Genomic DNA, 16256 nt, shown 5'->3' with positions numbered 1-16256 from the left:
AGGGATTGCATTGAATCTATAGATTGCTTTGGGTAGAATAGCCATTTTGACAATATTGATTCTTCTAATACGTGACTTCAGCTCCTTCAGAACCAAGGAATGGTTTAACTTATTTCATCCAATTGGGCTTCACACAAAATCCAAAGGAGCAGAAAGTCTTTATTCAATTATCTGTCTAATATCAGAAACAGAGCTAGTATTCAGATCTGCATTCGTCAAAATCCAAATTTGATACTCTTTCAACCATTTCAAAGATACCAGAGAAAAGATATTTCATCAGAACCTCTTTCATATCATAGAAATTTAAAACTTTTCTTTTCTAAATACATATTCATAAAAGTTGTTTTTATGCTTAAAAGTCTAAGCAGTTGTTTCTAAGACATCTACATGACTTACTAGTATCGAGGATGATGTGGACTATTATATAGAAAGAAGCATATTACTATATAAGTGTTAGAATTTTGGCTTACACGTAGTTCCCTGAATTTTCAATCCTCTTTGAAAACTACTTTCAGTTCAGTTCAGTCGCTCAGTCATGTCGGACTCTTTGCGACCCCATGGACTACTGCACGCCAGGCCTCCCTGTCCATCACCAACTCCTGGAGTTTACCCAAACTCATGTCCATTGAGTTGGTGATGCCATCCAACCACCTCATCCTCTGTCATCCCCTTCTCCTCTTGCCTTTAATCTTTCCCAACATCTTTAGAAGATTATTTATAAGGAATAATAAAAACCAGATAAAAATCAATACCCCACAGTTAACCCGGAAAGCATTTCTCAACTAACTTAGATAACTTAGAGGGCTTTGTTATGAGTTAATTCCGGCTCTTTTAAAAAATGAAATGTGCTTCTCAAATATGAATGTGTATATATGTCACAGAAGTGTGTATAGTTCCCTTTTTTGATAGAAAGGTCCAGCCTCTGATTTCAAGGGTACCACATGTTTATTTTTTGCTATGTTTATTTTTATGTATTATTTTTTACTTGGGTAGTTATTGCTTTACAGTGTTGTGTTAATTTCTGCTCTGAAATAGTATATATATATATATGCACTCCTTCTTGAGCCTCCCTCCCACTTCCACTTCTCACCCCTCTAGATCATCACAGAGCACTGAACTGATCTCCCTGTGTTCTACAGCTTTCCGTTTTCTTGTTCCTCAGTTGCTATTTTCTGGCCAAGTCTTTGCAACCCCATGGACTATAGCATGCCAGGCTCTTTTGTCCTCCACTATCTCCAAGAGTTTGCTGAAATCTGTGCCCACTGAGTCAGTGGTGCTATCTAACCATTGCATCCTCCGTCACCCCCTTCTCCTTTTCCCTTCAGTCTTTCCCAGCTTCCCACTGGCTATCGGTTTTACACATAATAATATATTATTTAAGAAATTAGTGGACTCTATGATAGAAAAATATGCAGAAAGCATGTTATTAAGAGTATATGATAGAGAGTAAGAGAACCTCTTTTGGAAACAGGAGATATGAGTTTTATTCTACATTATGCAACATTATACTCAAGAGCTTTAAACAGCTCAAAATGCAAGTTGCTTCCAAGTTCTGTCTTTCTACCCAAGCCAATGTGTTTATTGTCATAAATATTGCTATTTTTGTTTCTACTTCAATTAGAAGCAAAATTGGAGGGTTGTGAAGTGAAGTGGGCCTTAGAAAGCATCACTACGAAAAAACTTAGTGGATGTGATGGAATTCCAGTTGAGCTATTTCAAATCCTGAAAGATGATGCTGTGAAAGCGCTGCACTCAATATGCCAGCAAATTTGGAAAACTCAACAGTGGCCACAGGACTGGAAAAGGTCCATTTTCATTCCAATGTCTAAGAAAGGCAATCCCAAAGAATGCTCAAACTACCGCACAATTGCACTCATCTCACACGCTAGTAAAGTAATGCTCAAAATTCTCCAAGCCAGGCTTCAGCAATATGTGAACCAAGAACTTCCAGATGTTCCAACTGGTTTTAGAAAAGGCAGAGGAACCAGAGATCAAATTGCCAATATTCGCTGGATCATCAAAAAAGCAAGAGAGTTCCAGAGAAACATCTATTTCTGCCTTATTGACTACGCCAAAACCTTCAACTGTGTGGATCACAATAAACTGTGGAAAATTCTGAAAGAGACGGGAATACCAGACCCCCTGATCTGCCTCTTGAGAAACCTGTATGCAGGTCAGGAAGCAACAGTTAGAACTGGACATGGAACAACAGACTGGTTCCAAATAGGTAAAGGAGTACGTCAAGGCTGTATATTGTCACCCTGCTTATTTAAATTATATTCAGAGTAAGTCATGAGAAATGCTGGGCTGGAAGAAGCTCAAGCTGGAATCAAGATTGCCGGGAGAAATATCAATAACCTCAGATATGCAGATGACACCACCCTTATGGCAGAAAGTGAAGAGGAACTAAAAAGCCTCATGGTGAAAGTGAAAGTGGAGAGTGAAAAAGTTGGCTTGAAGCTTAACATTCAGAAAACTAAGATCATGGCATCTGGTCCTGTCACCTCATGGGAAATAGATGGGGAGAGAGTGGAAACAGTGTCAGACTTCATTTTTGGGGGCTCCAAAATCACTTCAGATGGTGCTTGCAGCCATGAAATTAAAAGACACTTACTCCTTGGAAGGAAAGTTATGACCAACCTAGAGAGCATTTTCAAAAGCAGAGACATTACTCTGCCAACAAAGATCCATCTGGTCAAGGCTATTGTTTTTCCAGTGGTCATGTATGGATGTGAGAGTTGGACTGTGAAGAAAGCTGAGTGCCGAAAAATTGATGCTTTTGAAGTGTGGTGTTGGAGAAGACTCTTGAGAGTCCCTTGGACTGCAGGGAGATCCAACCAGTCCATCCTGAAGGAGATAGGTTCTGGGTGTTCATTGGAAGAACTGATGCTGAAGCTGAAACTCCAATACTTTGACCACCTCATGAGAAGAGCTGACTCATTGGAAAAGACCCTGATGCTGGGAGGGATTGGGGGCAGGAGGAGAAGGGGACGACAGAGGATGAGATGATTGGATGGCACCACCGACTTGATGGGCATGAGTTTGGGTGAACTCTGGGAGTTTGTGATGGACAGGGAGGCCTGGGGTGCTGTGATTCATGGGGTCGCAAAGAGTCGGACACAACTGAGCGACTGAACTGAACCATGATACCGCAGCTTACCTCCTAGAACTTTTCATTCCTCGTAAACAACATAGGAGATATCCTTCTGGGATGAACATTCCTTCGGATGGACTAATATGACATGAGCTCTCTCTTGACTGCTTTGCTATCTTGAGACCATGTTTCTCTACCTATTGAAGTTCATGAATCTGCCCATAAAAACTTTTTGATATGAACCTGTTTTTTTGTGAAATTAGTTCCTAAAACTCTCAAACATCAAAACAGACCGAAACTACTTTCTCATCAGCTGTGAAATGATCCATACATTTTTGTTCTTCTCTTTTCTCTCTGGTTTGTCTTTCAAGTGCAGAATCTATGTTACTATCTCTACAAGGTTTATTAACCACCTTAGATTTGCATTCTAGAAACAGACTTCATAGCTCCAGAACTCTTCTTTGAAAATGATTTTCATGAACAACCCTCACTGTTTTACATCTAAGTCTGCTCTCTTTCCCTTTTAGAGAAGCCTCTTTTCCCTTAGAGAACCCTCTAAGCTTTAGGGAACTGGACTAGAGAGATTTAGGGGTTCTCAAGTAATCTCTCTGCCCAGCACTGTAACTATTAAATTCAAGGCTGAATGAACATTGAATTGGCCATGGTTGAATGGATTTCAGTCTTCCATGAAGTTGGGGATGGTGACAAGCATGTACTTGTCAGTTCAGTTCAGTTCAGTTCAGTCACTCAGTTGTGTCTGACTCTTTGCGACCCCATGAATCACAGCACCCCAGGCCTCCCTGTCCATCACTAACTCCCGGAGTCTACTCAAACCCATGTCCATCAAGTCGGTGATGCCACCCAACCATCTCATCCTCTGTCTTCCCATTCTCCTCCTACCTCCAATCCCTCCCAGCATCAGGGTCTTTTCCAATGAGTCAACTCTTCCATGATGTGGCCAAAGTACTGGAGTTTCAGCTTCAGCATCAGTTCTTCCAATGAACACCCAGGACTGATCTTTAGGATGGACTGGTAGGATCTCCTTGCAGTCCAAGGGACTCTCAAGTGTCTTCTCCAACACCACAGTCAAAAGCATCAATTTTTCGGCACTCAGCTTTCTTCACAGTCCAACTCTCACATCCATACATGACCACTGGAAAAGCCATAGCCTTGACCAGATGGATCTTTGTTGGCAGAGTAATGTCTCTGCTTTTGAAAATGCTGTCTAGGTTAGTCATAACTTTCCTTCCAAGGAGTAAGTGTCTTTTAATTTCATGGCTGCAAGCACCATCTGAAGTGATTTTGGAGCCCCCAAAAATGAAGTCTGACACTGTTTCCACTCTCTCCCCATCTATTTCCCATGAGGTGACAGGACCAGATGCCATGATCTTAGTTTTCTGAATGTTAAGCTTCAAGCCAACTTTTTCACTCTCCACTTTCACTTTCACCATGAGGCTTTTTAGTTCCTCTTCACTTTCTGCCATAAGGGTGGTGTCATCTGCATATCTGAGGTTATTGATATTTCTCCCGGCAATCTTGATTCCAGCTTGAGCTTCTTCCAGCCCAGCATTTCTCATGACTTACTCTGAATATAATTTAAATAAGCAGGGTGACAATATACAGCCTTGACGTACTCCTTTACCTATTTGGAACCAGTCTGTTGTTCCATGTCCAGTTCTAACTGTTGCTTCCTGACCTGCATACAGGTTTCTCAAGAGGCAGATCAGGGGGTCTGGTATTCCCGTCTCTTTCAGAATTTTCCACAGTTTATTGTGATCCACACAGTTGAAGGTTTTGGCGTAGTCAATAAGGCAGAAATAGATGTTTCTCTGGAACTCTCTTGCTTTTTTGATGATCCAGCGAATATTGGCAATTTGATCTCTGGTTCCTCTGCCTTTTCTAAAACCAGTTGGAACATCTGGAAGTTCTTGGTTCACATATTGCTGAAGCCTGGCTTGGAGAATTTTGAGCATTACTTTACTAGCGTGTGAGATGAGTGCAGTTGTGCGGTAGTTTGAGCATTCTTTGGGATTGCCTTTCTTAGACATTGGAATGAAAATGGACCTTTTCCAGTCCTGTGGCCACTGTTGAGTTTTCCAAATTTGCTGGCATATTAGTACATGTTAATTCTCTTATTTGACTTTTTTCAGTCCAGTGTTGAAAGCGCAAGTTCAAGATAATTTCATGATGATACTTATGAAAAATTCATATCCTCCAGAGGTCTTTAGACAGGTTACAATCCTTACTGAAACTGTTTTGGCATCTGCTATAACAGATATTATTGGAGAACTATAATGTTACAGTGTCCAATCAGATTAGGTTTAGTCATGTGTTTTTAGTTTTCTTAAACTGTTTTTCTTCATGACACATGCTGCTCACAGTGATCACAATCACTGGGGTCAGTCTAGAGTTATCTACAGAGTTATCTAGAGTTCTTATTAAAGAAGCATATTTGAACATCTTGCAAGAACTGTGATTTTCCATAAAAATATTTCTGAATTGAATTTATTGCCAAATAATTTTAATATCAGTTTTATTTCTTTGACTAAGTAATTAAAATGGACTTCACAATCGGTGGAAGCTTAAGAGTCTCATGACACTTTAGTCATAAAAAATGTAATTTAAAGGTAAGGGTCCTGCCCCAGGATTCAGTTATATGGCTTCTTATTTTCCCTTGGTAAATGGTATTTTATTTCCTTTCTTACATTTTCTTATACAAATTGTGAGTGTTATTTCCTAATTTTTTTTTATATATTGTAGATATGCTGTAGGATTAAATTTAAATGGCAAATGCATTCTACCATATTTGGATATATTTGAACAATGGAATAATTTTCATTATTATCATGTTAATCTAATTCCAGAACTGGAACAAGAAACGTCTATTTTGAAGAAGTACTGTAAACCTTATCTAGCATGAAGTGTTAATAATATAATAGAATTCATAATAATCATTTAATGTACATCTGAAAACAATATTTAGAAATTATGATTACCGTAATTGGTAGATCAGTAAAAATAAAATATTATAATAAAATCTAAAAATTAGATAGCTACACACCTGTTTTATTTATATGGTATCAAAAATTCAGACTCCATTTTTAAGCTCCTTTATTATCAAGTATCCAAGTTTGTAAATGGTGAACTTGGTGTTTTTCTTTTGTATTTTATGATGATGTTTTGTTTTCATGTAGACTTAAGGATGAAGTTTAAAATTAAAGATGAATATTGTAAAAGCTCTTCTCTGATGTTCAGATTCATTATTTGAAATAATTGGGTTGTTGGCAAGATCTGCTAATGATGGAGAAATACCCCTGAGGTCAATTAGTCACAGATAAGGGACTTCCCAGATTTTGCACACAAAGAGGATATGTGGCATTGTTTTTAAGGTTTATCCAAAGGTACCATTTATAAATCAACAAAGACACTTATTGCAGCTGAGGTAGTTGACATTTTAATCTTATAACTTAATACTTCTTTCCTAGTGAACTAGCAGCTGCCTGGGGCTTGACCATTGACCTATGTCAGACATGTTCATAGGTGAGATCATTTTATGAAATTATATAATCTTAGATTCTCATATTTAAATGTATGTTGCAAATAATATGATCGTTGCTCATCCAAACTTACCTGAGATATAAATTCTTCTTAAGCATACAAAACATCAAGCTAGAGGTAAACTCAACTACAGTACTAACAATTTAGAAGTAAAAATATTTTGGGGTCTTTTATATTTTAAATATATATTTAAATTCATTGGAATAATAATATAATTAGTTTCATTGAAATAATTTAGAGTAACTATACAATTCAAATGTGCATCCAAAATTTCCCCACTTAATATTACAACATCATTTTCTATGACAACGCACAATTTTAAATGCAACTTTGTTAAAAACTACATATTATTCAAAGAAAGTGATTTTATTTTAATTATTTTGTTCTTCACTTTTGAAGAACACTGTTTCTAATTTTCTCCACACTGTTTCTAATTTTCCATAGCTCTTAATAATTGTGTTGAACATATTTGTACATAGGGATCTTTCTCTTTTAAAAATATCTTACACTAGGGCTTATTCCTTGAAAAAGTATTGTGGAGTCAAGGAAAAACAAGGAAAGTAATTTATATTTATTCATAGTTGTTATGTTTAAATATTACTTTATTTACACTCTAGTCTTTTTTGATCTGTTGTGAAATCCTACCTCAGAATGGGGACTGACAATGAAGCTGCTGCACTTTGATTTCATATTTGTATAAAATTTTCATCTTAGATAATTAAAAGTAAGGTTCTTTATTAATTTATCTTCAAAAGAGAAGGACATGTTTTACCAAATACATTTGATTGTATTTATTTCTCTTCTCTTTGGCAAATTTATATCCCCAAATTTCTCACTGTATTAGTATTGCAGTATCCTGTAACTGGATTTCCCAGGTGGTGCTAGTGGTAGAGAACTTGCCTGTTAGTGCAGAAGACACAAGAGACCATTGGTTAAATTCCTGGGTTGGGAAGATGGCCTGGAGGAGGGCATGGCAATCCACTCCAGTATTCTTGCCTGGAGAATCCCAAAGACAGAAGAGCCTAGCAGGCTACAGTCCATGGGGTCTCAAAGTGTCAGACATGACTGAAGCAGCTTAGCACACACTTATCCTGTAACTAGGAGTGACGGATAATGGATGCTCTAGAAAGATGGGAGAAAGCATGAGGAGTGAGAAGGTCATTCATATCACAGATGGATGTGCTGCTGCTGTTTGGTAATAAAATTTCAGGAATTAATAACAATTGATAGTGAAAATTTTATGAAATTTTGTGAATAGTCTACCCTAATATATATAGTAAAGTGAAAGTGAAAGTGAAGTCGCTCAGTCATGTCCAACTCTTTGTGACACCATGGACAGTAGCCTGCACCAGGCTTCTCTGTCCATGGGATTTTCTAGGCAAGAGTACTGGAGTGGGTTGCCATTTCCTTCACCAGGGAATATTCCCGACCCAGGGATTGAACCTAGGTCTCCCGAATTGTAGACAGACGTTTTACTGTCTGAGCCACCAGGTAAGTCCAATAAATATAGTAAGTGTCCAATAAATATTTGTCAAATGAATGAACTTGTAGTAGGAACTAATAAGTAATGGGTTTTATACTATAAAGAAAGCTGACCACTGAAGAATTGAATCTTTTGAACTGTGGTGTTGGAGAAGACACTTGAGAGTCCCTTGGACTGCAAGGAGATCCAACCAGTCCATCCTAAAGGAAATCAGTCCTAAATATTCATTGGAAGGACTGATGTTGAAGATGAAACTCCAATACTTTGGCCACCTGCTGCAAAGAGCTGACTCATTTGAAAAGACCCCGATGTTTGGAAAGATTGAAGGCGGGACAAGAAGGGGACTACAAAGGATGAGATGGTTGGATGGCATCACCTATGCGATGGACATGAGTTTGAGGAAACTCTGGGAGTTGCTGATGGACAGGGAGGCCTGGCATCCTGCAGTCCATGGGGTCACAAAGAGTCAGACATTACTGAGCAACTGAATTAACTAAATACTATTTGTTGTCATTGGTATATATATGTATAGTGCATTGACTAAATTTTCTAGCCAACTATTTCTGTTCTCCCCATTAATTTTTTTTCTTATTTTTAGAACTTTGAAAAGTAGTAATTTTCTTTACTTGATAGATCCTTGTGTATTGAACACCTATGCAAGAATATTTTTTTATCAAGTCTACTGAAACTGTAAATTCACAGAATATGACTATGTTAAATTGTATGTAGAACAGGAAATGGTAGCCCATTCCATTATTCTTGCTTGGAAAATTCCATGGATGGAGGAGCCTGGTGGGCTACAGTCCATAGCATTGTATAGAGTTGGACAGTACTGAGCATGCATGAGCACACACACACAGACACAGAACATAATATTGAAGAATATAAATTATCAGTTTGCAAACTAATTATCTTGAAAGTAAAATGACTCATAAAATGAACTTTCCAAGAGGCAATTAAATATTTCCATATTTACTCTAGAGAGTGTGTCAGTTCAATTCAGTTTAGTTGCTCAGTTGTGTCCGACTCTTTGTGACCCCATGGACTGCAGCACGTCAGGCTGCCCTGTCCATCACCAACTCCCAGAGTTTACCCAAACTCATGTCCATTGAGTTGCTGATGTCATCCAACCATCTCATCCTCTGCCGTCCCTTTCTCCCATCTTCAGTCTTTCCCAGCATCAGTGTCTTTTCAAATGAGTCAGCTCTTCGCATCAGGTGGCCAGAGTATTGGAACTTCAACTTCAGCATCAGTCCTTCCAATGAATATTCAGGACTGATTTCCTTTAGGATGGACTGATTGGATCCTCTTGCAGTCCAAGGGATTCTCAAGACTCTTCTCCAACACCACAGTTCAAAAGCATCAATTCATCAGTGCTCAGCTTTGTTTATAATCCAACTCTCACATCTATACATGACTACTGGAAAAACCACAGCTTTGACTAGACACACCTTTGTTGTCAAAGTAATGTCTCTGCTTTTTAGTATGCTGTCTAGCTTGGTCATAACTTTCCTTCCAAGGAGTAAGCCTCTTTTAATTTTATGGCTGTAGTCACCATCCGCAGTGATTTTGGAGTCCCCCAAAATAAAGTCTGTCACTGTTTCCACTGTTTCCCCAACTATTTGGCATGAAGTGTTGGGACCAGATGCCTAATCTTAACTTTCTGAATGTTGAGTTTTAAACCAACTTTTTCACTCAGAAGCTATTACACTAGAATGTAGCTTCCTTTCAAATGTCTAATTTTCTCATAAAGTAGAGAGATTATAGGTGAACAGAGCCGAAGGACAAGAACATTTGAATTTCATCTGAGATTATGGTTTGGAGAAGGAGGCATATGCTGATCCTTGAAAGATGACAATTCAGTGTCAAACACTCATCCACTGTAGATATTATGCCAGCCACTATGGTAGGGACAGTGATGAAACACACCTGAATAGCTAACGTGTTCTGGTAGGTACCAGTGAGTTTTTGTCACCAAGGACTTATGTACACTTCCCTAAACTCCCTGCTTATGACAGACACTTGTTGATCATGCTTTTTCTTTCCACAGATGTGAGACTTCAAATCTAAATTTTCATGCAAGAGGAAATAACTCTTACTTCTCTGTAGCACTTCTCAGCTTATAAGACACATTTGAAAATTACAATTAGTAGCCTCACAGACACAGAGGAATTTATGGAAGTTTGGAGCACTTAGATGACTGTAGAGTCATGTAGAGTTGAAACCACTAGGAGAATTCAGATCTCATGGAGACAGCCCAGTGCTTTATCAGTAAATTATAACCTCAAACATTGTCCTAGAGGTGTTTTACAGGTGACAAGATCTGAGTGTTTGAAGAAATGGAAAGCATCATGGGAAAAAATAAGAAAGACTTGAAAGGAGAACTGGGGCAAATTACCAAGGATATGCTCCACAGTCACCATGACTGTGCTCTTTTTATTCTGAGACAGTCAGATCATAATGCTTTCAAGATTAACAAGTATCATTCTTTATTCTTTGTAGGTAATACAGGCTCAGGAAGGTATTACTTGCTGGATGGATGTCCTCGGGCCTCCCAACAAAGTGACTGAATTTATCTTCCTGGGACTCCCGCAGAATCCACACCTGCAGAAAATACTCTTTGTTGTCTTTTTGTTCATCTTCCTGTTTACTGTGTTGGCCAATCTGCTCATTGTCATCACCATCTCCCTCAGTCCCACACTTTCTGTTCCCATGTACTTCTTTCTCACTTACTTGGCCTTATTAGATACTTCCTTCACCTCTGTGAGCATGCCCAAAATGATGATTGATCTATTGTACCAGAGGAAAACCATCTCCTGGGGTGGCTGCCAAACTCAGCTCTTTTTGGAGCACTTCATAGGAGGATCAGAGATCTCTGTCCTCACTGGCATGGCCTATGACCACTATGCGGCCATCTGTAAGCCTTTGCACCACACGACCATCATGCAACCATCACGAGACAGGAGTTCTGCTAGTTCCTGGTGGTGGCGGCCTGGATTGGAGGGATCCTGCATGGTACAGTCCAGATCCTTTTCTCAATGGACTTTACATTCTGTGGTCCCAATGTCATTGACCATTTTGTGTGATTTCTTCTCCCTGTTGAAACTTGCCTGCAGCGACTGCTATAGGCTGGGAATAGTGGTGGCAGCCAACAGTGGGGGCATGTGTTTGCTTCTTTTTGTCATCCTAGTCACCTCCTACATAGCTATCCTGAGCTCCTTGAAATTCCATGGCTCTGAAGGATGGCAAAAAGCCCTCTCTACATGTGTCCCACTTTATAGTAGTGGCTCTCTTTTTTGGTCCTTGTATGTTCACCTACACATGTCCTGTGGCCATTTACCTTGAGGACAAGTGGGTGACTATGTTCTTTGCAATCCTCTGTCCCATGTTAAATCCTATCATTTACACAGTGAGAAACACAGAAGTGAAAAAAGCTATGAGGAATCTGTTGAAGCAGAGGGTCACTTAGGATATTCAGGATGCCAAGAAAGTGATTATTTATATACATAGGAAGGATTATATCTGCTTTAGATTGTGAGAAAAAAGTTAATAAATTTTGCAGCTCATTGATGAAAAAGAAAGGCCTATAAAATAATATTTGTTTAATATTTATTAACAGATTGGTACTTATATAGCATTTTGATAACTTTTAAATTGCTTTGTCGAGGCTTCAATATTCACATGCATAGTTTCAGAATACTTAATTAAAAGAACAACAATAAACTCCTAGTTCAATAATTGTAGAGTATATTAGTCTCCAGTGTTTTATTGCTGCTTTTCCAAATTCTCACATATGTTACATGTATAAAATTGATTTTTCCATAGGACGTTCATGTTAGAATACTTGTTTTTTCTTAGGCTATCATAAATCCACGGAGAAGGCAAAGGCAACCCACTCCAGTACTCTTGCCTGGAGAATCCCATGGACGGAGGAGCCTGGTAGGCTACAGTCCATGGGGTCGCTAAGAGTCAGACATGACTGAGCGACTTCACTTTCAATTTTCACTTTCATGCTTTGGAGAAGGAAATGGCAACCCACTCCAGTATTCTTGCCTGGAGAATCCCAGGGACGGGGGAGCCTGGTGGGCTGCCGTCTATGGGGTCGCACAGAGTTGGACATGACTGATGTGACTTAGCAGCAGTATCATAAATCCAATAAAAGAAAATTTTTGATAAATACACGGGAAAGGGACAGATGGTGAGTGAAAAACTCAACGCTATTTTTTTTGGTTAATTTATGAAATTCAACAAGAGAAACACACACAAAAGGACGAAATAATAATTCACGATTTAATTATTTTATTAGCACAAAAACTAAGCCAGAATTTTGAAATTACTCTTCATTTGCTCTTAAATATCTTTAAATATCTTTATGGCTCACAGTTTTTCTGAATCTGAAGGAAAAGTTTTCTTTTTCTTGAGCTATTAGAAACTGGAGTTGGGGGTTCAGTTCAGTTCAGTACAGTCGCTCAGTCCCGCCCAACTCTTTGCGACTCCAAGGACTGCAGCACACCAGGTCTCTCTGTCCATCACCAACTCCCAGAGTACCCAAACTATGTTCATTGAATCAGTGATGGCATCCAACCATCTCATCCTCTGTCATCCCCTTCTCCTCCCGCCTTCGATCTTTCTCAGCATCAGGACCTTTTCAAATGAGTCAGCTCTTCGCATCAGGTGGCCAAAGTATTGGAGTTTCAGCTTCAGAATCAGTCCTTCCAATGAATATTCAGGACTGATTACCTTTAGGATAGACTGGTTGGATCTCCTTGCAGTCCAAGGGACTCTCAAGAGTCTTCTCCAATACCACAGTTCAAAAGCATTAATTCTTCAGCACTCAACTTTCTTTATAGTTCAACTTTCACATCTATATATGACTACTGGAAAAACCATAGTCTTGACTAGGTGGACCTTTGTTGGCAAAGTAACGTCTCTGCTTTTTAATATGATGTCTGTGTTGGTCATAACTTTTCTCCCAAGGAGTTAGTGTCTTTTAATTTCATGGCTGCAGTCACTATCTGCAGTGATTTTGGACTCCCCCCTCCCCCCAAAAAAATAAAATCTGCCATTGTTTCCACTGTTTTTCCATCTATTTGTCATGAAATGATGGGACTGGATGCCATGATCTTAGTTTTCTGAATGTTGAGCTTTAAGCCAACTTTTTCACTCTCCTCTTTCACTTTCATCAAGAGGCTCTTTAGTTCTTCATAACTTTCTGCCATAAGGGTGGTGTCATCTGCATATCTGAGGTTATTGATATTTCTCCCAACAATCTTGATTCCAGCTTGTGCTTCATCAAGCCCAGCACTTCTCATTACATACTCTGTATATAAGTTAAATAAGCAGGGTGACAATATACAGCCTTGATGTGCTCCTTTTCCCATTTGGAACCAGTCTGTTGTTCCTTGTCCAGTTCTAACCGTTGCTTCCTGACCTGCTTACTGATTTTTCAGGAGGCAGGCCAGGTGGTCTGGTATTCCCATCTCTTTCAGAATTTTCCACAGTTTATTGTGATTCACACAGTCAAAGGCTTTGACATAGGCAATAAAGCAGAAATAGATGTTTCTCTGGAACTCTCTTCCTCTTTTGATGATCCAACAGATGTTGGCAATTTGATCTCTGGTTCCTCTGCCTTGTCTAAAACTGGCTTGAACATCTGGAAGTTCACGGTTCACGTACCGCTGAAGCCTGGCTTGGAGAATTTTGAGCATTACTTTACTAGTATGTGAGATGAGTGCAACTGTGAAGTAGTTTGAGCATTCTTTGGGATTGCCTTTCTTTAGGATTGGAATGAAAACTGACCTTTTCCAGTCTTGTGGCCACTGCTGAGTTTTCCAAATTTGCTGGCATATTGAGTGCAGCACTTTCACGGCATCATCTTTTAGGATTTGAAATAGCTCAACTGGAATTCCATCACTTCCAATTGCTTTGTTCATAGTGATGCTTCCTAAGGCCCACTTGACTTCACATTCCAGGATGTCTGGCTCTAGGTGAGTTTTCTCAACATCGTGATTATCTGGGTCTTTGAAGATTTTTTCTTTTTGTGGGGAGGTGGGTAAACACCTTTTATTAAATTTCAACAAGAGGTATATGTTTAGGTTCTAAAGCTATTGCTCTGTAGGTCTGATAAATGTATTTACATCACATGATCATTTTATTATCCATCAGACATCAGTTGATTCATCCACGTCCTAAGCTGGTAGTTTCATTATTATTATCCCCATTTTACAGAGAACAAATTGAAGCCAAGAGAGGTTCACTTGCCTCACATCACATGTGTTTCCCTCATTAGTGTGTCAGGAACTATTTCACTGCAATCCAGCTTCCTTTCAAAAGTTTCAGCGATGAATTTCCAATTCAGGTCTTTCAAACTCAGTCTTACTTTCTTTCAAACAAAACATTGTTGTCTGTAGTATGTTTGGGTCTACAGACGAGGCTAATATCTGCGGTCTTAATGATTTGCTTTGTTGCTCATTCATATCTGACTTTTTGCGACCCCATGGACTGTCCATGGAATTCTCCAGACCAGAATACTGGAGTGGGTAGCCTTTCCCATCTCCAGGGGATCTTCCCAACTCAGGGATCAAACCCAGGTCTCCTGAATTGCAGGCAGATTCTTTACCAGCTGAGCCACAAGGGAAGCCCAAGAATACTGGGGTTGTTAGCCTATCCCTTCTCCAGGGGATCTTCCTGATCCAGACATTGAATGGAGGTCTCCTGCATTGCAGGCAGATTCTTCACCAAGTTCCTCTGTTCCTTGGATTCATCAGAGAAGAATACTGGACTGGGTTGCCTTGCCTTACTCCAGGGGATCTTCTCAACACAGGGATCTAACTGGTCCACTGGGAAGCCCCTTAAGCTGTTAAAATGATCGAGTTTACAATTGATAATGATAATTAAGCATTTCAAGAGTCTAGACTTAAATAATATGTGGTTCATTTTGTCTTGTGACTGTTAGAAATTAGGTGAGCATAATCCAGGGATAAGAATGGGGAAACTCTTGAATAAATGTTGCTTATACTCTAAGACTAAAGGGAGGATCTGAAGAAGAAAACTAAGGCCATTTGGGGCTATATGAAGGGCTTGCTGGGGGAGGGGGTGAGAAGTTTAATGAAGTGTATATTATAAATTGTCAACAGAAGACTTAGAAGGTTTCAGAGCTGAAGATGGAAATATAAGTCAATCTGCCATTCTCATCTGGAGACTTGCTGGCTTGTGAGTAAGTTTAAGGTATATTAAGGCATCCCTTCATACTCATCATCAAGAATGTCTCTTGAAGACTAACAGTCACCTAATTATTTCCAATTTAAAAATAAATAAATAAAACATATAAGCATGCGAGTATGTTTCTTTAAAATTAATGAGATAAATGTGTGGATCTTTATATAAGGATACATTATTTTAATCTGGACTTTAGTGAAATTATTAGGCATTAAGTGAGGAAAGTGAGTTCTCTATTGTTGAAGGCCAACTATAAGGCTTTTCTCTCCCTTCCCCTTCTTGTTTTCCTGATGAAACCAATCAAATATAGTGAAACTATCTATATACAGTCTAGTGAAAAGGTTTGAGTTAGAGTTTGAAGCTTTCATACCTACATGCTAGAATAGAAAAGTGAATATTTAAGCAAATATATATATATATATATATTTAATAACCAGTAACTGAAACAGACTCTCCCTCTGCAATGTGGTAACACTGAAGTACTTGCTCTGTTGAATCTGAAGTCATGGCTGAGCTTTTAAAATTTGAATTAATTAGCAGTAACAATTTTAATTTATATTTAAACATAAATTGACAGCTAATTCAAGGTTTATCTTCATAATAAGACTATTTTTTAGTAAAATTAATAAATTAAATTAATATTAATAAAATTTATATGCATGAAGACTAGCACCACTTACACAAGAGATGCAGGTTTGATCACTAGGTCAGGAATATCCCCTGGAGAAGGGAATGTCAACACATTCCAATATTCTTGTCTGGGAAATTCCATGGACATAGGAGGCTGGTGGGCTATAGTCTGTGGGCTCACAAAGAGCTGGACATGACTGAACAACTAACACAACTTTAAGGCATACATTTTCATAGGTTCTTTATATAATTTAAGCCACAAGTGTAATTAAG

The sequence above is a fragment of the Cervus canadensis genome, chromosome 5, assembly GCF_019320065.1.
Source record: "Cervus canadensis isolate Bull #8, Minnesota chromosome 5, ASM1932006v1, whole genome shotgun sequence".
Classification (NCBI taxonomy): Eukaryota; Metazoa; Chordata; class Mammalia; order Artiodactyla; family Cervidae; genus Cervus; species Cervus canadensis.
The sequence above is the reverse complement of the archived record's forward strand: the minus strand, read 5'-3'. Positions refer to the sequence as shown.